The sequence below is a fragment of the Triturus cristatus genome, chromosome 10, assembly GCF_964204655.1.
Source record: "Triturus cristatus chromosome 10, aTriCri1.1, whole genome shotgun sequence".
NCBI classification, from domain to species: Eukaryota; Metazoa; Chordata; class Amphibia; order Caudata; family Salamandridae; genus Triturus; species Triturus cristatus.
Genome location: NC_140593.1, coordinates 846,804,161 through 846,826,211, shown reverse-complemented (window position 1 = coordinate 846,826,211; position 22,051 = coordinate 846,804,161). Strand labels below are relative to the sequence as shown.

At 47.0% G+C, this 22,051-nt stretch overlaps 18 non-coding genes across 18 annotated transcripts; all 18 read right to left on the bottom strand.

Moving 5' to 3' along the window:
• Nucleotides 1-113: 113 nt before the first annotated feature.
• On the bottom strand, nt 114-186 carry TRNAV-UAC (transfer RNA valine (anticodon UAC)). The gene has a single exon. It is a non-coding gene; the product is annotated as a tRNA-Val (tRNA).
• Nucleotides 187-2,951: 2,765 nt separating this feature from the next.
• Nucleotides 2,952-3,024, bottom strand: TRNAV-UAC (transfer RNA valine (anticodon UAC)). Its single transcript has one exon. It is a non-coding gene; the product is annotated as a tRNA-Val (tRNA).
• A 385-nt stretch (nt 3,025-3,409) lies between these two features.
• Nucleotides 3,410-3,481, bottom strand: TRNAP-CGG (transfer RNA proline (anticodon CGG)). The gene has a single exon. It is a non-coding gene; the product is annotated as a tRNA-Pro (tRNA).
• A 1,796-nt stretch (nt 3,482-5,277) lies between these two features.
• TRNAP-AGG (transfer RNA proline (anticodon AGG)) lies at nt 5,278-5,349 on the bottom strand. The gene has a single exon. It is a non-coding gene; the product is annotated as a tRNA-Pro (tRNA).
• Nucleotides 5,350-5,790: 441 nt separating this feature from the next.
• TRNAV-UAC (transfer RNA valine (anticodon UAC)) lies at nt 5,791-5,863 on the bottom strand. The gene has a single exon. It is a non-coding gene; the product is annotated as a tRNA-Val (tRNA).
• Nucleotides 5,864-7,657: 1,794 nt separating this feature from the next.
• TRNAV-AAC (transfer RNA valine (anticodon AAC)) lies at nt 7,658-7,730 on the bottom strand. The gene has a single exon. It is a non-coding gene; the product is annotated as a tRNA-Val (tRNA).
• An 899-nt stretch (nt 7,731-8,629) lies between these two features.
• Nucleotides 8,630-8,702, bottom strand: TRNAV-UAC (transfer RNA valine (anticodon UAC)). Its single transcript has one exon. It is a non-coding gene; the product is annotated as a tRNA-Val (tRNA).
• A 385-nt stretch (nt 8,703-9,087) lies between these two features.
• TRNAP-CGG (transfer RNA proline (anticodon CGG)) lies at nt 9,088-9,159 on the bottom strand. The gene has a single exon. It is a non-coding gene; the product is annotated as a tRNA-Pro (tRNA).
• Nucleotides 9,160-10,955: 1,796 nt separating this feature from the next.
• Nucleotides 10,956-11,027, bottom strand: TRNAP-AGG (transfer RNA proline (anticodon AGG)). The gene has a single exon. It is a non-coding gene; the product is annotated as a tRNA-Pro (tRNA).
• A 441-nt stretch (nt 11,028-11,468) lies between these two features.
• TRNAV-UAC (transfer RNA valine (anticodon UAC)) lies at nt 11,469-11,541 on the bottom strand. The gene has a single exon. It is a non-coding gene; the product is annotated as a tRNA-Val (tRNA).
• A 1,794-nt stretch (nt 11,542-13,335) lies between these two features.
• TRNAV-AAC (transfer RNA valine (anticodon AAC)) lies at nt 13,336-13,408 on the bottom strand. The gene has a single exon. It is a non-coding gene; the product is annotated as a tRNA-Val (tRNA).
• Nucleotides 13,409-14,307: 899 nt separating this feature from the next.
• On the bottom strand, nt 14,308-14,380 carry TRNAV-UAC (transfer RNA valine (anticodon UAC)). The gene has a single exon. It is a non-coding gene; the product is annotated as a tRNA-Val (tRNA).
• Nucleotides 14,381-14,765: 385 nt separating this feature from the next.
• On the bottom strand, nt 14,766-14,837 carry TRNAP-CGG (transfer RNA proline (anticodon CGG)). The gene has a single exon. It is a non-coding gene; the product is annotated as a tRNA-Pro (tRNA).
• Nucleotides 14,838-16,633: 1,796 nt separating this feature from the next.
• TRNAP-AGG (transfer RNA proline (anticodon AGG)) lies at nt 16,634-16,705 on the bottom strand. Its single transcript has one exon. It is a non-coding gene; the product is annotated as a tRNA-Pro (tRNA).
• A 441-nt stretch (nt 16,706-17,146) lies between these two features.
• On the bottom strand, nt 17,147-17,219 carry TRNAV-UAC (transfer RNA valine (anticodon UAC)). Its single transcript has one exon. It is a non-coding gene; the product is annotated as a tRNA-Val (tRNA).
• A 1,794-nt stretch (nt 17,220-19,013) lies between these two features.
• Nucleotides 19,014-19,086, bottom strand: TRNAV-AAC (transfer RNA valine (anticodon AAC)). Its single transcript has one exon. It is a non-coding gene; the product is annotated as a tRNA-Val (tRNA).
• An 899-nt stretch (nt 19,087-19,985) lies between these two features.
• TRNAV-UAC (transfer RNA valine (anticodon UAC)) lies at nt 19,986-20,058 on the bottom strand. Its single transcript has one exon. It is a non-coding gene; the product is annotated as a tRNA-Val (tRNA).
• A 385-nt stretch (nt 20,059-20,443) lies between these two features.
• On the bottom strand, nt 20,444-20,515 carry TRNAP-CGG (transfer RNA proline (anticodon CGG)). The gene has a single exon. It is a non-coding gene; the product is annotated as a tRNA-Pro (tRNA).
• Between the last annotated feature and the right edge of the window lie 1,536 nt (nt 20,516-22,051).

Here is a 22,051-nt window from a genome sequence, read left to right as displayed (position 1 = left end):
ATGCCCCTGGAGCACAGTACATCACGCTGGTGAGGGATAGACAGCTTCCATTATCTCAGCTTTCCTATAAATTGAGAGAGTAAATGCAAACTGTGTGAAAAACAGAAAGCTGCTGTTTCTGCCCGGTCTCGAACCAGGGACCTTTCGCGTGTAAAGCGAACGTGATAACCACTACACTACAGAAACAGACACGCTTGCAGGAATCTTCTTGGCATGTAGTGGGCTGGAATGCACAGACCAAGGGCCAATGTCCATGAAGCTCAAAGTTGGACCCTCCTTACCCGATCTCTTTCTTTAGAAGAAAGGAACGAGGACCACTTTTATTCCAAAAGGCGATTTTAAAACCATACCTGAAACCACACTAGAAAAACACTTTGCATTTAATTTTCCTACACTGATGGTCCACCCCAGAAAAGCAGTTGCAAAGAAGTCCGGCACTGAAATTCTATACGCCAAAAGTGGGAAATAGCGTAGAGGGAAAGGAACTTTCTCACCATACACGGCGTCTTATAGCATTGAAAAGAAGAAATGGCCCTATATAATAAGCAGCCTAAAAATAATTCCACAGCATGGGCTCATCCGGCATTTGAACCCGGGACCTCTCGCACCCGAAGCGAGAATCATACCCCTAGACCAACGAGCCTGATTCCCCAGTCGGCATTTTAAGCAATTTCTGATGCGTCTTTCAGAAACAAAGCAGGGCTATTTGGCTGCTCTCTCTCTATGTGAACCACACAAAGTCATGTTTTCTCTCAAGGTGTTGTTTTTTTCACTCTTGCAAGGAAGGGATCAGTCGATATCCTAGCTGCCAGAGAGCAGAAAAAAGGCGCTGATGAGAACTGCAGCCACTTTCTGGCACTTGTACTCCTCTGCAAGTCCTGGACACTTGCCCCATAGACTTCCACCCCAGATGCAAGGGAGGGCCTGCCAATTCTTGCTCCTAAGACAGAGGCATTTGATTCTTGGATTCAAACACGCTCACTCAGCGCTCGATCAGGCTCGATCAGGCGAGATTTATATGAGTGGCTCGCAGGACTGAAACACTAACCTGGGAGACCCAGGGTGGCTGAATTCCCAGGATGGCCATTTTTGGGCAAGTCACCTCCTTTCCTCCTGCCTCAATCTAGAATTAGCTGCAAATCATAAGATAGAGTTCAATGCACGTGTGTACTGCCTACTTCCAGCTACCTCTCTGTCTTCCTTATGTAAATTAAAATTCGCAAGGGGGGACCAATGACAATCTGCTCCTCCCACATAACCAGGAAGCCCTGTTGAACATGTCTGCCTGTGTTGTTGCAGGGACAGTGCCTTCTCCGCCCAAAAAGTGGCAGGAGAGCCTCACAACAAAGATGGGATCAACTGCTTAATGAGAAACCAGCACGGCAGTTTGTGTGATGGAGTGCAAATTTAACGGAAGGTGTGCCTGAGGTGTCCCTTCCAGGAATACATGGAATTGTGATTGAGGGCCCAGCCTGATCGTTGGTGGAATTCTCGTCATATGTTACAGGTCCGTGCAAAGATTGTGGTGTGTGGGGAATGCACTGCAAAAAACAGGACGATTTAAGGGTGTAAAAGAAACCTGTCAGAAGTGGGATCTGAACCCACGCCTCCATGAGGAGACCAGAAGTCTCAGTTGCACTGAAGATCAAGCTCTCTTGAGTCTGGCGCCTTAGACCACTCGGCCATCCTGACAGCCCTGGGTGTGCACAGATCTGACTCTTCTGACTGCACCTGCCAATGTTTGCACTTACAACTTTCACAGCAATGTCACAAGTGTAAAGACCCCACAATACAACATGGCATGACAAAAAAAAAGCTAGGCACAAGAGCGACCACTGATGGATGTGGATTACTTTGTTTCGTCTTGCAAAAGTAAAGGAAGTTTCCCCGGCTCGCTGGGTTCAAGGACCGCCTCTTCTTAAGCTTGCTTTGAGATAATAAGGTTTTAGAGGGTGCACATAAAAGCAGGTCATGCACAGTGTTTCTGCCCGGTCTCGAACCTGGGACCTTTCGCGTGTTAGGCGAACGTGATGACCACTACACTACAGAAACTCACTTGCTGTGTTTTACTGTTAGAGCAAGGTTCCTCTCAAGGATTCTCTCTACTTCTATTCTGCTGTATCAGCAGCCACTCAGAAAGCGAGGAGCAAGTGTGAAAACTGCAGAGATATCAGCCAACATACTTGCAATTAGACGTATTAAAAATTGACTTATGCAGGCATCGACAGACAAATATCTGATGCCTAAATTCCAGCAAGTACAGCTTGGGAAAGCATCACCTGGGACACACACAGACTAAGCATGAAGGCAGAAAAAGCATGGTGATCCATGTTTCTTATGAGGTTCAAAATATTTTGTGCAACAATGCGGCGAGTGTAATGAGAAATAGTCAGGCATTGTGAGTTTTGAGTAGGATTCGTATGTTTACCTCTGAAAAAGGGCTCGACCGGGATTTGAACCCGGGACCTCTCGCACCCTAAGCGAGAATCATACCCCTAGACCAACGAGCCGAGGCACACAAGAGTCGCCTTTCGCACCGGCTCCGGGGGTTATTGGCAGCGAGTTAGTGAATGCTTCACCCAAAGCAAGCAACTGCACATGCTGCTCTCTTCTGCAATATGGTTGCTGTCTTTTCCATGGCCGTCATCGAACAAGAAATGAAAATGCCTCTATCCTTCAGACATTTTGTTTGTTCTAGGTGTATGCTCTCGGTGAGGTCAATAAAACCATTTCTGCTCTCATGCCTTGCTTTCATGAAGTAGGCCCAACCTTCAGTACACAAGGACGTGCAAAGGAATAGCGCAAACTATCGTCACTTCTCTTTTTGAGCTGTCACTGATGCCCCTGGAGCACAGTACGTCACGCTGGTGAGGGATAGACAGCTTCCATTATCTCAGCTTTCCTATAAATTGAGAGAGTAAATGCAAACTGTGTGAAAAACAGAAAGCTGCTGTTTCTGCCCGGTCTCGAACCAGGGACCTTTCGCGTGTAAAGCGAACGTGATAACCACTACACTACAGAAACAGACACGCTTGCAGGAATCTTCTTGGCATGTAGTGGGCTGGAATGCACAGACCAAGGGCCAATGTCCATGAAGCTCAAAGTTGGACCCTCCTTACCCGATCTCTTTCTTTGGAAGAAAGGAACGAGGACCACTTTTATTCCAAAAGGCGAATTTAAAACCATACCTGAAACCACACTAGAAAAACACTTTGCATTTAATTTTCCTACACTGATGGTCCACCCCAGAAAAGCAGTTGCAAAGAAGTCCGGCACTGAAATTCTATACGTCAAAAGTGGTAAATAGCGTAGAGGGAAAGGAACTTTCTCACCATACACGGCGTCTTATAGCATTGAAAAGAAGAAATGGCCCTATATAATAAGCAGCCTAAAAATAATTCCACAGCATGGGCTCGTCCGGGATTTGAACCCGGGACCTCTCGCACCCGAAGCGAGAATCATACCCCTAGACCAACGAGCCTGATTCCCCAGTCGGCATTTTAAGCAATTTCTGATGCGTCTTTCAGAAACAAAGCAGGGCTATTTGGCTGCTCTCTCTCTATGTGAACCACACAAAGTCATGTTTTCTCTCAAGGTGTTGTTTTTTTCACTCTTGCAAGGAAGGGATCAGTCGATATCCTAGCTGCCAGAGAGCAGAAAAAAGGCGCTGATGAGAACTGCAGGCACTTTCTGGCACTTGTACTCCTCTGCAAGTCCTGGACACTTGCCCCATAGACTTCCACCCCAGATGCAAGGGAGGGCCTGCCAATTCTTGCTCCTAAGACAGAGGCATTTGATTCTTGGATTCAAACACGCTCACTCAGCGCTCGATCAGGCTCGATCAGGCGAGATTTATATGAGTGGCTCGCAGGACTGAAACACTAACCTGGGAGACCCAGGGTGGCTGAATTCCCAGGATGGCCATTTTTGGGCAAGTCACCTCCTTTCCTCCTGCCTCAATCTAGAATTAGCTGCAAATCATAAGATAGAGTTCAATGCACGTGTGTACTGCCTACTCCCAGCTACCTCTCTGTCTTCCTTATGTAAATTAAAATTCGCAAGGGGGGACCAATGACAATCTGCTCCTCCCACATAACCAGGAAGCCCTGTTGAACATGTCTGCCTGTGTTGTTGCAGGGACAGTGCCTTCTCCGCCCAAAAGGTGGCAGGAGAGCCTCACAACAAAGATGGGATCAACTGCTTAATGAGAAACCAGCACGGCAGTTTGTGTGATGGAGTGCAAATTTAACGGAAGGTGTGCCTGAGGTGTCCCTTCCAGGAATACATGGAATTGTGATTGAGGGCCCAGCCTGATCGTTGGTGGAATTCTCGTCATATGTTACAGGTCCGTGCAAAGATTGTGGTGTGTGGGGAATGCACTGCAAAAAACAGGACGATTTAAGGGTGTAAAAGAAACCTGTCAGAAGTGGGATTTGAACCCACACCTCCATGAGGAGACCAGAAGTCTCAGTTGCACTGAAGATCAAGCTCTCTTGAGTCTGGCGCCTTAGACCACTCAGCCATCCTGACAGCCCTGGGTGTGCACAGATCTGACTCTTCTGACTGCACCTGCCAATGTTTGCACTTACAACGTTCACAGCAATGTCACAAGTGTAAAGACCCCACAATACAACATGGCATGACAAAAAAAAAGCTAGGCACAAGAGCGACCACTGATGGATGTGGATTACTTTGTTTCGTCTTGCAAAAGTAAAGGAAGTTTCCCACGGCTCGCTGGGTTCAAGGACCGCCTCTTCTTAAGCTTGCTTTGAGATAATAAGGTTTTAGAGGGTGCACATAAAAGCAGCTCATGAACAGTGTTTCTGCACGGTCTCGAACCGGGGACCTTTCGCGTGTTAGGCGAACGTGATGACCACTACACTACAGAAACTGACTTGCTGTGTTTTACTGTTAGAGCAAGGTTCCTCTCAAGGATTCTCTCTACTTCTATTCTGCTGTATCAGCAGCCACTCAGAAAGCGAGGAGCAAGTGTGAAAACTGCAGAGATATCAGCCAACATACTTGCAATTAGACGTATTAAAAATTGACTTATGCAGGCATCGACAGACAAATATCTGATGCCTAAATTCCAGCAAGTACAGCTTGGGAAAGCATCACCTGGGACACACACAGACTAAGCATGAAGGCAGAAAAAGCATGGTGATCCATGTTTCTTATGAGGTTCAAAATATTTTGTGCAACAATGCGGCGAGTGTAATGAGAAATAGTCAGGCATTGTGAGTTTTGAGTAGGATTCGTATGTTTACCTCTGAAAAAGGGCTCGTCCGGGATTTGAACCCGGGACCTCTCGCACCCTAAGCGAGAATCATACCCCTAGACCAACGAGCCGAGGCACACAAGAGTCGCCTTTCGCACCGGCTCCGGGGGTTATTGGCAGCGAGTTAGTGAATGCTTCACCCAAAGCAAGCAACTGCACATGCTGCTCTCTTCTGCAATATGGTTGCTGTCTTTTCCATGGCCGTCATCGAACAAGAAATGAAAATGCCTCTATCCTTCAGACATTTTGTTTGTTCTAGGTGTATGCTCTCGGTGAGGTCAATAAAACCATTTCTGCTCTCATGCCTTGCTTTCATGAAGTAGGCCCAACCTTCAGTACACAAGGACGTGCAAAGGAATAGCGCAAACTATCGTCACTTCTCTTTTTGAACTGTCACTGATGCCCCTGGAGCACAGTACATCACGCTGGTGAGGGATAGACAGCTTCCATTATCTCAGCTTTCCTATAAATTGAGAGAGTAAATGCAAACTGTGTGAAAAACAGAAAGCTGCTGTTTCTGCCCGGTCTCGAACCAGGGACCTTTCGCGTGTAAAGCGAACGTGATAACCACTACACTACAGAAACAGACACGCTTGCAGGAATCTTCTTGGCATGTAGTGGGCTGGAATGCACAGACCAAGGGCCAATGTCCATGAAGCTCAAAGTTGGACCCTCCTTACCCGATCTCTTTCTTTAGAAGAAAGGAACGAGGACCACTTTTATTCCAAAAGGCGATTTTAAAACCATACCTGAAACCACACTAGAAAAACACTTTGCATTTAATTTTCCTACACTGATGGTCCACCCCAGAAAAGCAGTTGCAAAGAAGTCCGGCACTGAAATTCTATACGCCAAAAGTGGGAAATAGCGTAGAGGGAAAGGAACTTTCTCACCATACACGGCGTCTTATAGCATTGAAAAGAAGAAATGGCCCTATATAATAAGCAGCCTAAAAATAATTCCACAGCATGGGCTCATCCGGCATTTGAACCCGGGACCTCTCGCACCCGAAGCGAGAATCATACCCCTAGACCAACGAGCCTGATTCCCCAGTCGGCATTTTAAGCAATTTCTGATGCGTCTTTCAGAAACAAAGCAGGGCTATTTGGCTGCTCTCTCTCTATGTGAACCACACAAAGTCATGTTTTCTCTCAAGGTGTTGTTTTTTTCACTCTTGCAAGGAAGGGATCAGTCGATATCCTAGCTGCCAGAGAGCAGAAAAAAGGCGCTGATGAGAACTGCAGCCACTTTCTGGCACTTGTACTCCTCTGCAAGTCCTGGACACTTGCCCCATAGACTTCCACCCCAGATGCAAGGGAGGGCCTGACAATTCTTGCTCCTAAGACAGAGGCATTTGATTCTTGGATTCAAACACGCTCACTCAGCGCTCGATCAGGCTCGATCAGGCGAGATTTATATGAGTGGCTCGCAGGACTGAAACACTAACCTGGGAGACCCAGGGTGGCTGAATTCCCAGGATGGCCATTTTTGGGCAAGTCACCTCCTTTCCTCCTGCCTCAATCTAGAATTAGCTGCAAATCATAAGATAGAGTTCAATGCACGTGTGTACTGCCTACTTCCAGCTACCTCTCTGTCTTCCTTATGTAAATTAAAATTCGCAAGGGGGGACCAATGACAATCTGCTCCTCCCACATAACCAGGAAGCCCTGTTGAACATGTCTGCCTGTGTTGTTGCAGGGACAGTGCCTTCTCCGCCCAAAAAGTGGCAGGAGAGCCTCACAACAAAGATGGGATCAACTGCTTAATGAGAAACCAGCACGGCAGTTTGTGTGATGGAGTGCAAATTTAACGGAAGGTGTGCCTGAGGTGTCCCTTCCAGGAATACATGGAATTGTGATTGAGGGCCCAGCCTGATCGTTGGTGGAATTCTCGTCATATGTTACAGGTCCGTGCAAAGATTGTGGTGTGTGGGGAATGCACTGCAAAAAACAGGACGATTTAAGGGTGTAAAAGAAACCTGTCAGAAGTGGGATCTGAACCCACGCCTCCATGAGGAGACCAGAAGTCTCAGTTGCACTGAAGATCAAGCTCTCTTGAGTCTGGCGCCTTAGACCACTCGGCCATCCTGACAGCCCTGGGTGTGCACAGATCTGACTCTTCTGACTGCACCTGCCAATGTTTGCACTTACAACTTTCACAGCAATGTCACAAGTGTAAAGACCCCACAATACAACATGGCATGACAAAAAAAAAGCTAGGCACAAGAGCGACCACTGATGGATGTGGATTACTTTGTTTCGTCTTGCAAAAGTAAAGGAAGTTTCCCACGGCTCGCTGGGTTCAAGGACCGCCTCTTCTTAAGCTTGCTTTGAGATAATAAGGTTTTAGAGGGTGCACATAAAAGCAGGTCATGCACAGTGTTTCTGCCCGGTCTCGAACCGGGGACCTTTCGCGTGTTAGGCGAACGTGATGACCACTACACTACAGAAACTCACTTGCTGTGTTTTACTGTTAGAGCAAGGTTCCTCTCAAGGATTCTCTCTACTTCTATTCTGCTGTATCAGCAGCCACTCAGAAAGCGAGGAGCAAGTGTGAAAACTGCAGAGATATCAGCCAACATACTTGCAATTAGACGTATTAAAAATTGACTTATGCAGGCATCGACAGACAAATATCTGATGCCTAAATTCCAGCAAGTACAGCTTGGGAAAGCATCACCTGGGACACACACAGACTAAGCATGAAGGCAGAAAAAGCATGGTGATCCATGTTTCTTATGAGGTTCAAAATATTTTGTGCAACAATGCGGCGAGTGTAATGAGAAATAGTCAGGCATTGTGAGTTTTGAGTAGGATTCGTATGTTTACCTCTGAAAAAGGGCTCGACCGGGATTTGAACCCGGGACCTCTCGCACCCTAAGCGAGAATCATACCCCTAGACCAACGAGCCGAGGCACACAAGAGTCGCCTTTCGCACCGGCTCCGGGGGTTATTGGCAGCGAGTTAGTGAATGCTTCACCCAAAGCAAGCAACTGCACATGCTGCTTTCTTCTGCAATATGGTTGCTGTCTTTTCCATGGCCGTCATCGAACAAGAAATGAAAATGCCTCTATCCTTCAGACATTTTGTTTGTTCTAGGTGTATGCTCTCGGTGAGGTCAATAAAACCATTTCTGCTCTCATGTCTTGCTTTCATGAAGTAGGCCCAACCTTCAGTACACAAGGACGTGCAAAGGAATAGCGCAAACTATCGTCACTTCTCTTTTTGAGCTGTCACTGATGCCCCTGGAGCACAGTACGTCACGCTGGTGAGGGATAGACAGCTTCCATTATCTCAGCTTTCCTATAAATTGAGAGAGTAAATGCAAACTGTGTGAAAAACAGAAAGCTGCTGTTTCTGCCCGGTCTCGAACCAGGGACCTTTCGCGTGTAAAGCGAACGTGATAACCACTACACTACAGAAACAGACACGCTTGCAGGAATCTTCTTGGCATGTAGTGGGCTGGAATGCACAGACCAAGGGCCAATGTCCATGAAGCTCAAAGTTGGACCCTCCTTACCCGATCTCTTTCTTTGGAAGAAAGGAACGAGGACCACTTTTATTCCAAAAGGCGAATTTAAAACCATACCTGAAACCACACTAGAAAAACACTTTGCATTTAATTTTCCTACACTGATGGTCCACCCCAGAAAAGCAGTTGCAAAGAAGTCCGGCACTGAAATTCTATACGTCAAAAGTGGTAAATAGCGTAGAGGGAAAGGAACTTTCTCACCATACACGGCGTCTTATAGCATTGAAAAGAAGAAATGGCCCTATATAATAAGCAGCCTAAAAATAATTCCACAGCATGGGCTCGTCCGGGATTTGAACCCGGGACCTCTCGCACCCGAAGCGAGAATCATACCCCTAGACCAACGAGCCTGATTCCCCAGACGGCATTTTAAGCAATTTCTGATGCGTCTTTCAGAAACAAAGCAGGGCTATTTGGCTGCTCTCTCTCTATGTGAACCACACAAAGTCATGTTTTCTCTCAAGGTGTTGTTTTTTTCACTCTTGCAAGGAAGGGATCAGTCGATATCCTAGCTGCCAGAGAGCAGAAAAAAGGCGCTGATGAGAACTGCAGGCACTTTCTGGCACTTGTACTCCTCTGCAAGTCCTGGACACTTGCCCCATAGACTTCCACCCCAGATGCAAGGGAGGGCCTGCCAATTCTTGCTCCTAAGACAGAGGCATTTGATTCTTGGATTCAAACACGCTCACTCAGCGCTCGATCAGGCTCGATCAGGCGAGATTTATATGAGTGGCTCGCAGGACTGAAACACTAACCTGGGAGACCCAGGGTGGCTGAATTCCCAGGATGGCCATTTTTGGGCAAGTCACCTCCTTTCCTCCTGCCTCAATCTAGAATTAGCTGCAAATCATAAGATAGAGTTCAATGCACGTGTGTACTGCCTACTCCCAGCTACCTCTCTGTCTTCCTTATGTAAATTAAAATTCGCAAGGGGGGACCAATGACAATCTGCTCCTCCCACATAACCAGGAAGCCCTGTTGAACATGTCTGCCTGTGTTGTTGCAGGGACAGTGCCTTCTCCGCCCAAAAGGTGGCAGGAGAGCCTCACAACAAAGATGGGATCAACTGCTTAATGAGAAACCAGCACGGCAGTTTGTGTGATGGAGTGCAAATTTAACGGAAGGTGTGCCTGAGGTGTCCCTTCCAGGAATACATGGAATTGTGATTGAGGGCCCAGCCTGATCGTTGGTGGAATTCTCGTCATATGTTACAGGTCCGTGCAAAGATTGTGGTGTGTGGGGAATGCACTGCAAAAAACAGGACGATTTAAGGGTGTAAAAGAAACCTGTCAGAAGTGGGATTTGAACCCACACCTCCATGAGGAGACCAGAAGTCTCAGTTGCACTGAAGATCAAGCTCTCTTGAGTCTGGCGCCTTAGACCACTCAGCCATCCTGACAGCCCTGGGTGTGCACAGATCTGACTCTTCTGACTGCACCTGCCAATGTTTGCACTTACAACGTTCACAGCAATGTCACAAGTGTAAAGACCCCACAATACAACATGGAATGACAAAAAAAAAGCTAGGCACAAGAGCGACCACTGATGGATGTGGATTACTTTGTTTCGTCTTGCAAAAGTAAAGGAAGTTTCCCACGGCTCGCTGGGTTCAAGGACCGCCTCTTCTTAAGCTTGCTTTGAGATAATAAGGTTTTAGAGGGTGCACATAAAAGCAGCTCATGAACAGTGTTTCTGCACGGTCTCGAACCGGGGACCTTTCGCGTGTTAGGCGAACGTGATGACCACTACACTACAGAAACTGACTTGCTGTGTTTTACTGTTAGAGCAAGGTTCCTCTCAAGGATTCTCTCTACTTCTATTCTGCTGTATCAGCAGCCACTCAGAAAGCGAGGAGCAAGTGTGAAAACTGCAGAGATATCAGCCAACATACTTGCAATTAGACGTATTAAAAATTGACTTATGCAGGCATCGACAGACAAATATCTGATGCCTAAATTCCAGCAAGTACAGCTTGGGAAAGCATCACCTGGGACACACACAGACTAAGCATGAAGGCAGAAAAAGCATGGTGATCCATGTTTCTTATGAGGTTCAAAATATTTTGTGCAACAATGCGGCGAGTGTAATGAGAAATAGTCAGGCATTGTGAGTTTTGAGTAGGATTCGTATGTTTACCTCTGAAAAAGGGCTCGTCCGGGATTTGAACCCGGGACCTCTCGCACCCTAAGCGAGAATCATACCCCTAGACCAACGAGCCGAGGCACACAAGAGTCGCCTTTCGCACCGGCTCCGGGGGTTATTGGCAGCGAGTTAGTGAATGCTTCACCCAAAGCAAGCAACTGCACATGCTGCTCTCTTCTGCAATATGGTTGCTGTCTTTTCCATGGCCGTCATCGAACAAGAAATGAAAATGCCTCTATCCTTCAGACATTTTGTTTGTTCTAGGTGTATGCTCTCGGTGAGGTCAATAAAACCATTTCTGCTCTCATGCCTTGCTTTCATGAAGTAGGCCCAACCTTCAGTACACAAGGACGTGCAAAGGAATAGCGCAAACTATCGTCACTTCTCTTTTTGAACTGTCACTGATGCCCCTGGAGCACAGTACATCACGCTGGTGAGGGATAGACAGCTTCCATTATCTCAGCTTTCCTATAAATTGAGAGAGTAAATGCAAACTGTGTGAAAAACAGAAAGCTGCTGTTTCTGCCCGGTCTCGAACCAGGGACCTTTCGCGTGTAAAGCGAACGTGATAACCACTACACTACAGAAACAGACACGCTTGCAGGAATCTTCTTGGCATGTAGTGGGCTGGAATGCACAGACCAAGGGCCAATGTCCATGAAGCTCAAAGTTGGACCCTCCTTACCCGATCTCTTTCTTTAGAAGAAAGGAACGAGGACCACTTTTATTCCAAAAGGCGATTTTAAAACCATACCTGAAACCACACTAGAAAAACACTTTGCATTTAATTTTCCTACACTGATGGTCCACCCCAGAAAAGCAGTTGCAAAGAAGTCCGGCACTGAAATTCTATACGCCAAAAGTGGGAAATAGCGTAGAGGGAAAGGAACTTTCTCACCATACACGGCGTCTTATAGCATTGAAAAGAAGAAATGGCCCTATATAATAAGCAGCCTAAAAATAATTCCACAGCATGGGCTCATCCGGCATTTGAACCCGGGACCTCTCGCACCCGAAGCGAGAATCATACCCCTAGACCAACGTGCCTGATTCCCCAGTCGGCATTTTAAGCAATTTCTGATGCGTCTTTCAGAAACAAAGCAGGGCTATTTGGCTGCTCTCTCTCTATGTGAACCACACAAAGTCATGTTTTCTCTCAAGGTGTTGTTTTTTTCACTCTTGCAAGGAAGGGATCAGTCGATATCCTAGCTGCCAGAGAGCAGAAAAAAGGCGCTGATGAGAACTGCAGCCACTTTCTGGCACTTGTACTCCTCTGCAAGTCCTGGACACTTGCCCCATAGACTTCCACCCCAGATGCAAGGGAGGGCCTGCCAATTCTTGCTCCTAAGACAGAGGCATTTAATTCTTGGATTCAAACACGCTCACTCAGCGCTCGATCAGGCTCGATCAGGCGAGATTTATATGAGTGGCTCGCAGGACTGAAACACTAACCTGGGAGACCCAGGGTGGCTGAATTCCCAGGATGGCCATTTTTGGGCAAGTCACCTCCTTTCCTCCTGCCTCAATCTAGAATTAGCTGCAAATCATAAGATAGAGTTCAATGCACGTGTGTACTGCCTACTTCCAGCTACCTCTCTGTCTTCCTTATGTAAATTAAAATTCGCAAGGGGGGACCAATGACAATCTGCTCCTCCCACATAACCAGGAAGCCCTGTTGAACATGTCTGCCTGTGTTGTTGCAGGGACAGTGCCTTCTCCGCCCAAAAAGTGGCAGGAGAGCCTCACAACAAAGATGGGATCAACTGCTTAATGAGAAACCAGCACGGCAGTTTGTGTGATGGAGTGCAAATTTAACGGAAGGTGTGCCTGAGGTGTCCCTTCCAGGAATACATGGAATTGTGATTGAGGGCCCAGCCTGATCGTTGGTGGAATTCTCGTCATATGTTACAGGTCCGTGCAAAGATTGTGGTGTGTGGGGAATGCACTGCAAAAAACAGGACGATTTAAGGGTGTAAAAGAAACCTGTCAGAAGTGGGATCTGAACCCACGCCTCCATGAGGAGACCAGAAGTCTCAGTTGCACTGAAGATCAAGCTCTCTTGAGTCTGGCGCCTTAGACCACTCGGCCATCCTGACAGCCCTGGGTGTGCACAGATCTGACTCTTCTGACTGCACCTGCCAATGTTTGCACTTACAACTTTCACAGCAATGTCACAAGTGTAAAGACCCCACAATACAACATGGCATGACAAAAAAAAAGCTAGGCACAAGAGCGACCACTGATGGATGTGGATTACTTTGTTTCGTCTTGCAAAAGTAAAGGAAGTTTCCCACGGCTCGCTGGGTTCAAGGACCGCCTCTTCTTAAGCTTGCTTTGAGATAATAAGGTTTTAGAGGGTGCACATAAAAGCAGGTCATGCACAGTGTTTCTGCCCGGTCTCGAACCGGGGACCTTTCGCGTGTTAGGCGAACGTGATGACCACTACACTACAGAAACTCACTTGCTGTGTTTTACTGTTAGAGCAAGGTTCCTCTCAAGGATTCTCTCTACTTCTATTCTGCTGTATCAGCAGCCACTCAGAAAGCGAGGAGCAAGTGTGAAAACTGCAGAGATATCAGCCAACATACTTGCAATTAGACGTATTAAAAATTGACTTATGCAGGCATCGACAGACAAATATCTGATGCCTAAATTCCAGCAAGTACAGCTTGGGAAAGCATCACCTGGGACACACACAGACTAAGCATGAAGGCAGAAAAAGCATGGTGATCCATGTTTCTTATGAGGTTCAAAATATTTTGTGCAACAATGCGGCGAGTGTAATGAGAAATAGTCAGGCATTGTGAGTTTTGAGTAGGATTCGTATGTTTACCTCTGAAAAAGGGCTCGACCGGGATTTGAACCCGGGACCTCTCGCACCCTAAGCGAGAATCATACCCCTAGACCAACGAGCCGAGGCACACAAGAGTCGCCTTTCGCACCGGCTCCGGGGGTTATTGGCAGCGAGTTAGTGAATGCTTCACCCAAAGCAAGCAACTGCACATGCTGCTCTCTTCTGCAATATGGTTGCTGTCTTTTCCATGGCCGTCATCGAACAAGAAATGAAAATGCCTCTATCCTTCAGACATTTTGTTTGTTCTAGGTGTATGCTCTCGGTGAGGTCAATAAAACCATTTCTGCTCTCATGCCTTGCTTTCATGAAGTAGGCCCAACCTTCAGTACACAAGGACGTGCAAACGAATAGCGCAAACTATCGTCACTTCTCTTTTTGAGCTGTCACTGATGCCCCTGGAGCACAGTACGTCACGCTGGTGAGGGATAGACAGCTTCCATTATCTCAGCTTTCCTATAAATTGAGAGAGTAAATGCAAACTGTGTGAAAAACAGAAAGCTGCTGTTTCTGCCCGGTCTCGAACCAGGGACCTTTCGCGTGTAAAGCGAACGTGATAACCACTACACTACAGAAACAGACACGCTTGCAGGAATCTTCTTGGCATGTAGTGGGCTGGAATGCACAGACCAAGGGCCAATGTCCATGAAGCTCAAAGTTGGACCCTCCTTACCCGATCTCTTTCTTTGGAAGAAAGGAACGAGGACCACTTTTATTCCAAAAGGCGAATTTAAAACCATACCTGAAACCACACTAGAAAAACACTTTGCATTTAATTTTCCTACACTGATGGTCCACCCCAGAAAAGCAGTTGCAAAGAAGTCCGGCACTGAAATTCTATACGCCAAAAGTGGTAAATAGCGTAGAGGGAAAGGAACTTTCTCACCATACACGGCGTCTTATAGCATTGAAAAGAAGAAATGGCCCTATATAATAAGCAGCCTAAAAATAATTCCACAGCATGGGCTCGTCCGGGATTTGAACCCGGGACCTCTCGCACCCGAAGCGAGAATCATACCCCTAGACCAACGAGCCTGATTCCCCAGTCGGCATTTTAAGCAATTTCTGATGCGTCTTTCAGAAACAAAGCAGGGCTATTTGGCTGCTCTCTCTCTATGTGAACCACACAAAGTCATGTTTTCTCTCAAGGTGTTGTTTTTTTCACTCTTGCAAGGAAGGGATCAGTCGATATCCTAGCTGCCAGAGAGCAGAAAAAAGGCGCTGATGAGAACTGCAGCCACTTTCTGGCACTTGTACTCCTCTGCAAGTCCTGGACACTTGCCCCATAGACTTCCACCCCAGATGCAAGGGAGGGCCTGCCAATTCTTGCTCCTAAGACAGAGGCATTTGATTCTTGGATTCAAACACGCTCACTCAGCGCTCGATCAGGCTCGATCAGGCGAGATTTATATGAGTGGCTCGCAGGACTGAAACACTAACCTGGGAGACCCAGGGTGGCTGAATTCCCAGGATGGCCATTTTTGGGCAAGTCACCTCCTTTCCTCCTGCCTCAATCTAGAATTAGCTGCAAATCATAAGATAGAGTTCAATGCACGTGTGTACTGCCTACTCCCAGCTACCTCTCTGTCTTCCTTATGTAAATTAAAATTCGCAAGGGGGGACCAATGACAATCTGCTCCTCCCACATAACCAGGAAGCCCTGTTGAACATGTCTGCCTGTGTTGTTGCAGGGACAGTGCCTTCTCCGCCCAAAAGGTGGCAGGAGAGCCTCACAACAAAGATGGGATCAACTGCTTAATGAGAAACCAGCACGGCAGTTTGTGTGATGGAGTGCAAATTTAACGGAAGGTGTGCCTGAGGTGTCCCTTCCAGGAATACATGGAATTGTGATTGAGGGCCCAGCCTGATCGTTGGTGGAATTCTCGTCATATGTTACAGGTCCGTGCAAAGATTGTGGTGTGTGGGGAATGCACTGCAAAAAACAGGACGATTTAAGGGTGTAAAAGAAACCTGTCAGAAGTGGGATTTGAACCCACACCTCCATGAGGAGACCAGAAGTCTCAGTTGCACTGAAGATCAAGCTCTCTTGAGTCTGGCGCCTTAGACCACTCAGCCATCCTGACAGCCCTGGGTGTGCACAGATCTGACTCTTCTGACTGCACCTGCCAATGTTTGCACTTACAACGTTCACAGCAATGTCACAAGTGTAAAGACCCCACAATACAACATGGCATGACAAAAAAAAAGCTAGGCACAAGAGCGACCACTGATGGATGTGGATTACTTTGTTTCGTCTTGCAAAAGTAAAGGAAGTTTCCCACGGCTCGCTGGGTTCAAGGACCGCCTCTTCTTAAGCTTGCTTTGAGATAATAAGGTTTTAGAGGGTGCACATAAAAGCAGCTCATGAACAGTGTTTCTGCACGGTCTCGAACCGGGGACCTTTCGCGTGTTAGGCGAACGTGATGACCACTACACTACAGAAACTGACTTGCTGTGTTTTACTGTTAGAGCAAGGTTCCTCTCAAGGATTCTCTCTACTTCTATTCTGCTGTATCAGCAGCCACTCAGAAAGCGAGGAGCAAGTGTGAAAACTGCAGAGATATCAGCCAACATACTTGCAATTAGACGTATTAAAAATTGACTTATGCAGGCATCGACAGACAAATATCTGATGCCTAAATTCCAGCAAGTACAGCTTGGGAAAGCATCACCTGGGACACACACAGACTAAGCATGAAGGCAGAAAAAGCATGGTGATCCATGTTTCTTATGAGGTTCAAAATATTTTGTGCAACAATGCGGCGAGTGTAATGAGAAATAGTCAGGCATTGTGAGTTTTGAGTAGGATTCGTATGTTTACCTCTGAAAAAGGGCTCGTCCGGGATTTGAACCCGGGACCTCTCGCACCCTAAGCGAGAATCATACCCCTAGACCAACGAGCCGAGGCACACAAGAGTCGCCTTTCGCACCGGCTCCGGGGGTTATTGGCAGCGAGTTAGTGAATGCTTCACCCAAAGCAAGCAACTGCACATGCTGCTCTCTTCTGCAATATGGTTGCTGTCTTTTCCATGGCCGTCATCGAACAAGAAATGAAAATGCCTCTATCCTTCAGACATTTTGTTTGTTCTAGGTGTATGCTCTCGGTGAGGTCAATAAAACCATTTCTGCTCTCATGCCTTGCTTTCATGAAGTAGGCCCAACCTTCAGTACACAAGGACGTGCAAAGGAATAGCGCAAACTATCGTCACTTCTCTTTTTGAACTGTCACTGATGCCCCTGGAGCACAGTACATCACGCTGGTGAGGGATAGACAGCTTCCATTATCTCAGCTTTCCTATAAATTGAGAGAGTAAATGCAAACTGTGTGAAAAACAGAAAGCTGCTGTTTCTGCCCGGTCTCGAACCAGGGACCTTTCGCGTGTAAAGCGAACGTGATAACCACTACACTACAGAAACAGACACGCTTGCAGGAATCTTCTTGGCATGTAGTGGGCTGGAATGCACAGACCAAGGGCCAATGTCCATGAAGCTCAAAGTTGGACCCTCCTTACCCGATCTCTTTCTTTAGAAGAAAGGAACGAGGACCACTTTTATTCCAAAAGGCGATTTTAAAACCATACCTGAAACCACACTAGAAAAACACTTTGCATTTAATTTTCCTACACTGATGGTCCACCCCAGAAAAGCAGTTGCAAAGAAGTCCGGCACTGAAATTCTATACGCCAAAAGTGGGAAATAGCGTAGAGGGAAAGGAACTTTCTCACCATATACGGCGTCTTATAGCATTGAAAAGAAGAAATGGCCCTATATAATAAGCAGCCTAAAAATAATTCCACAGCATGGGCTCATCCGGCATTTGAACCCGGGACCTCTCGCACCCGAAGCGAGAATCATACCCCTAGACCAACGAGCCTGATTCCCCAGTCGGCATTTTAAGCAATTTCTGATGCGTCTTTCAGAAACAAAGCAGGGCTATTTGGCTGCTCTCTCTCTATGTGAACCACACAAAGTCATGTTTTCTCTCAAGGTGTTGTTTTTTTCACTCTTGCAAGGAAGGGATCAGTCGATATCCTAGCTGCCAGAGAGCAGAAAAAAGGCGCTGATGAGAACTGCAGCCACTTTCTGGCACTTGTACTCCTCTGCAAGTCCTGGACACTTGCCCCATAGACTTCCACCCCAGATGCAAGGGAGGGCCTGCCAATTCTTGCTCCTAAGACAGAGGCATTTGATTCTTGGATTCAAACACGCTCACTCAGCGCTCGATCAGGCTCGATCAGGCGAGATTTATATGAGTGGCTCGCAGGACTGAAACACTAACCTGGGAGACCCAGGGTGGCTGAATTCCCAGGATGGCCATTTTTGGGCAAGTCACCTCCTTTCCTCCTGCCTCAATCTAGAATTAGCTGCAAATCATAAGATAGAGTTCAATGCACGTGTGTACTGCCTACTTCCAGCTACCTCTCTGTCTTCCTTATGTAAATTAAAATTCGCAAGGGGGGACCAATGACAATCTGCTCCTCCCACATAACCAGGAAGCCCTGTTGAACATGTCTGCCTGTGTTGTTGCAGGGACAGTGCCTTCTCCGCCCAAAAAGTGGCAGGAGAGCCTCACAACAAAGATGGGATCAACTGCTTAATGAGAAACCAGCACGGCAGTTTGTGTGATGGAGTGCAAATTTAACGGAAGGTGTGCCTGAGGTGTCCCTTCCAGGAATACATGGAATTGTGATTGAGGGCCCAGCCTGATCGTTGGTGGAATTCTCGTCATATGTTACAGGTCCGTGCAAAGATTGTGGTGTGTGGGGAATGCACTGCAAAAAACAGGACGATTTAAGGGTGTAAAAGAAACCTGTCAGAAGTGGGATCTGAACCCACGCCTCCATGAGGAGACCAGAAGTCTCAGTTGCACTGAAGATCAAGCTCTCTTGAGTCTGGCGCCTTAGACCACTCGGCCATCCTGACAGCCCTGGGTGTGCACAGATCTGACTCTTCTGACTGCACCTGCCAATGTTTGCACTTACAACTTTCACAGCAATGTCACAAGTGTAAAGACCCCACAATACAACATGGCATGACAAAAAAAAAGCTAGGCACAAGAGCGACCACTGATGGATGTGGATTACTTTGTTTCGTCTTGCAAAAGTAAAGGAAGTTTCCCACGGCTCGCTGGGTTCAAGGACCGCCTCTTCTTAAGCTTGCTTTGAGATAATAAGGTTTTAGAGGGTGCACATAAAAGCAGGTCATGCACAGTGTTTCTGCCCGGTCTCGAACCGGGGACCTTTCGCGTGTTAGGCGAACGTGATGACCACTACACTACAGAAACTCACTTGCTGTGTTTTACTGTTAGAGCAAGGTTCCTCTCAAGGATTCTCTCTACTTCTATTCTGCTGTATCAGCAGCCACTCAGAAAGCGAGGAGCAAGTGTGAAAACTGCAGAGATATCAGCCAACATACTTGCAATTAGACGTATTAAAAATTGACTTATGCAGGCATCGACAGACAAATATCTGATGCCTAAATTCCAGCAAGTACAGCTTGGGAAAGCATCACCTGGGACACACACAGACTAAGCATGAAGGCAGAAAAAGCATGGTGATCCATGTTTCTTATGAGGTTCAAAATATTTTGTGCAACAATGCGGCGAGTGTAATGAGAAATAGTCAGGCATTGTGAGTTTTGAGTAGGATTCGTATGTTTACCTCTGAAAAAGGGCTCGACCGGGATTTGAACCCGGGACCTCTCGCACCCTAAGCGAGAATCATACCCCTAGACCAACGAGCCGAGGCACACAAGAGTCGCCTTTCGCACCGGCTCCGGGGGTTATTGGCAGCGAGTTAGTGAATGCTTCACCCAAAGCAAGCAACTGCACATGCTGCTCTCTTCTGCAATATGGTTGCTGTCTTTTCCATGGCCGTCATCGAACAAGAAATGAAAATGCCTCTATCCTTCAGACATTTTGTTTGTTCTAGGTGTATGCTCTCGGTGAGGTCAATAAAACCATTTCTGCTCTCATGCCTTGCTTTCATGAAGTAGGCCCAACCTTCAGTACACAAGGACGTGCAAAGGAATAGCGCAAACTATCGTCACTTCTCTTTTTGAGCTGTCACTGATGCCCCTGGAGCACAGTACGTCACGCTGGTGAGGGATAGACAGCTTCCATTATCTCAGCTTTCCTATAAATTGAGAGAGTAAATGCAAACTGTGTGAAAAACAGAAAGCTGCTGTTTCTGCCCGGTCTCGAACCAGGGACCTTTCGCGTGTAAAGCGAACGTGATAACCACTACACTACAGAAACAGACACGCTTGCAGGAATCTTCTTGGCATGTAGTGGGCTGGAATGCACAGACCAAGGGCCAATGTCCATGAAGCTCAAAGTTGGACCCTCCTTACCCGATCTCTTTCTTTGGAAGAAAGGAACGAGGACCACTTTTATTCCAAAAGGCGAATTTAAAACCATACCTGAAACCACACTAGAAAAACACTTTGCATTTAATTTTCCTACACTGATGGTCCACCCCAGAAAAGCAGTTGCAAAGAAGTCCGGCACTGAAATTCTATACGCCAAAAGTGGTAAATAGCGTAGAGGGAAAGGAACTTTCTCACCATACACGGCGTCTTATAGCATTGAAAAGAAGAAATGGCCCTATATAATAAGCAGCCTAAAAATAATTCCACAGCATGGGCTCGTCCGGGATTTGAACCCGGGACCTCTCGCACCCGAAGCGAGAATCATACCCCTAGACCAACGAGCCTGATTCCCCAGTCGGCATTTTAAGCAATTTCTGATGCGTCTTTCAGAAACAAAGCAGGGCTATTTGGCTGCTCTCTCTCTATGTGAACCACACAAAGTCATGTTTTCTCTCAAGGTGTTGTTTTTTTCACTCTTGCAAGGAAGGGATCAGTCGATATCCTAGCTGCCAGAGAGCAGAAAAAAGGCGCTGATGAGAACTGCAGGCACTTTCTGGCACTTGTACTCCTCTGCAAGTCCTGGACACTTGCCCCATAGACTTCCACCCCAGATGCAAGGGAGGGCCTGTCAATTCTTGCTCCTAAGACAGAGGCATTTGATTCTTGGATTCAAACACGCTCACTCAGCGCTCGATCAGGCTCGATCAGGCGAGATTTATATGAGTGGCTCGCAGGACTGAAACACTAACCTGGGAGACCCAGGGTGGCTGAATTCCCAGGATGGCCATTTTTGGGCAAGTCACCTCCTTTCCTCCTGCCTCAATCTAGAATTAGCTGCAAATCATAAGATAGAGTTCAATGCACGTGTGTACTGCCTACTCCCAGCTACCTCTCTGTCTTCCTTATGTAAATTAAAATTCGCAAGGGGGGACCAATGACAATCTGCTCCTCCCACATAACCAGGAAGCCCTGTTGAACATGTCTGCCTGTGTTGTTGCAGGGACAGTGCCTTCTCCGCCCAAAAGGTGGCAGGAGAGCCTCACAACAAAGATGGGATCAACTGCTTAATGAGAAACCAGCACGGCAGTTTGTGTGATGGAGTGCAAATTTAACGGAAGGTGTGCCTGAGGTGTCCCTTCCAGGAATACATGGAATTGTGATTGAGGGCCCAGCCTGATCGTTGGTGGAATTCTCGTCATATGTTACAGGTCCGTGCAAAGATTGTGGTGTGTGGGGAATGCACTGCAAAAAACAGGACGATTTAAGGGTGTAAAAGAAACCTGTCAGAAGTGGGATTTGAACCCACACCTCCATGAGGAGACCAGAAGTCTCAGTTGCACTGAAGATCAAGCTCTCTTGAGTCTGGCGCCTTAGACCACTCAGCCATCCTGACAGCCCTGGGTGTGCACAGATCTGACTCTTCTGACTGCACCTGCCAATGTTTGCACTTACAACGTTCACAGCAATGTCACAAGTGTAAAGACCCCACAATACAACATGGCATGACAAAAAAAAAGCTAGGCACAAGAGCGACCACTGATGGATGTGGATTACTTTGTTTCGTCTTGCAAAAGTAAAGGAAGTTTCCCACGGCTCGCTGGGTTCAAGGACCGCCTCTTCTTAAGCTTGCTTTGAGATAATAAGGTTTTAGAGGGTGCACATAAAAGCAGCTCATGAACAGTGTTTCTGCACGGTCTCGAACCGGGGACCTTTCGCGTGTTAGGCGAACGTGATGACCACTACACTACAGAAACTGACTTGCTGTGTTTTACTGTTAGAGCAAGGTTCCTCTCAAGGATTCTCTCTACTTCTATTCTGCTGTATCAGCAGCCACTCAGAAAGCGAGGAGCAAGTGTGAAAACTGCAGAGATATCAGCCAA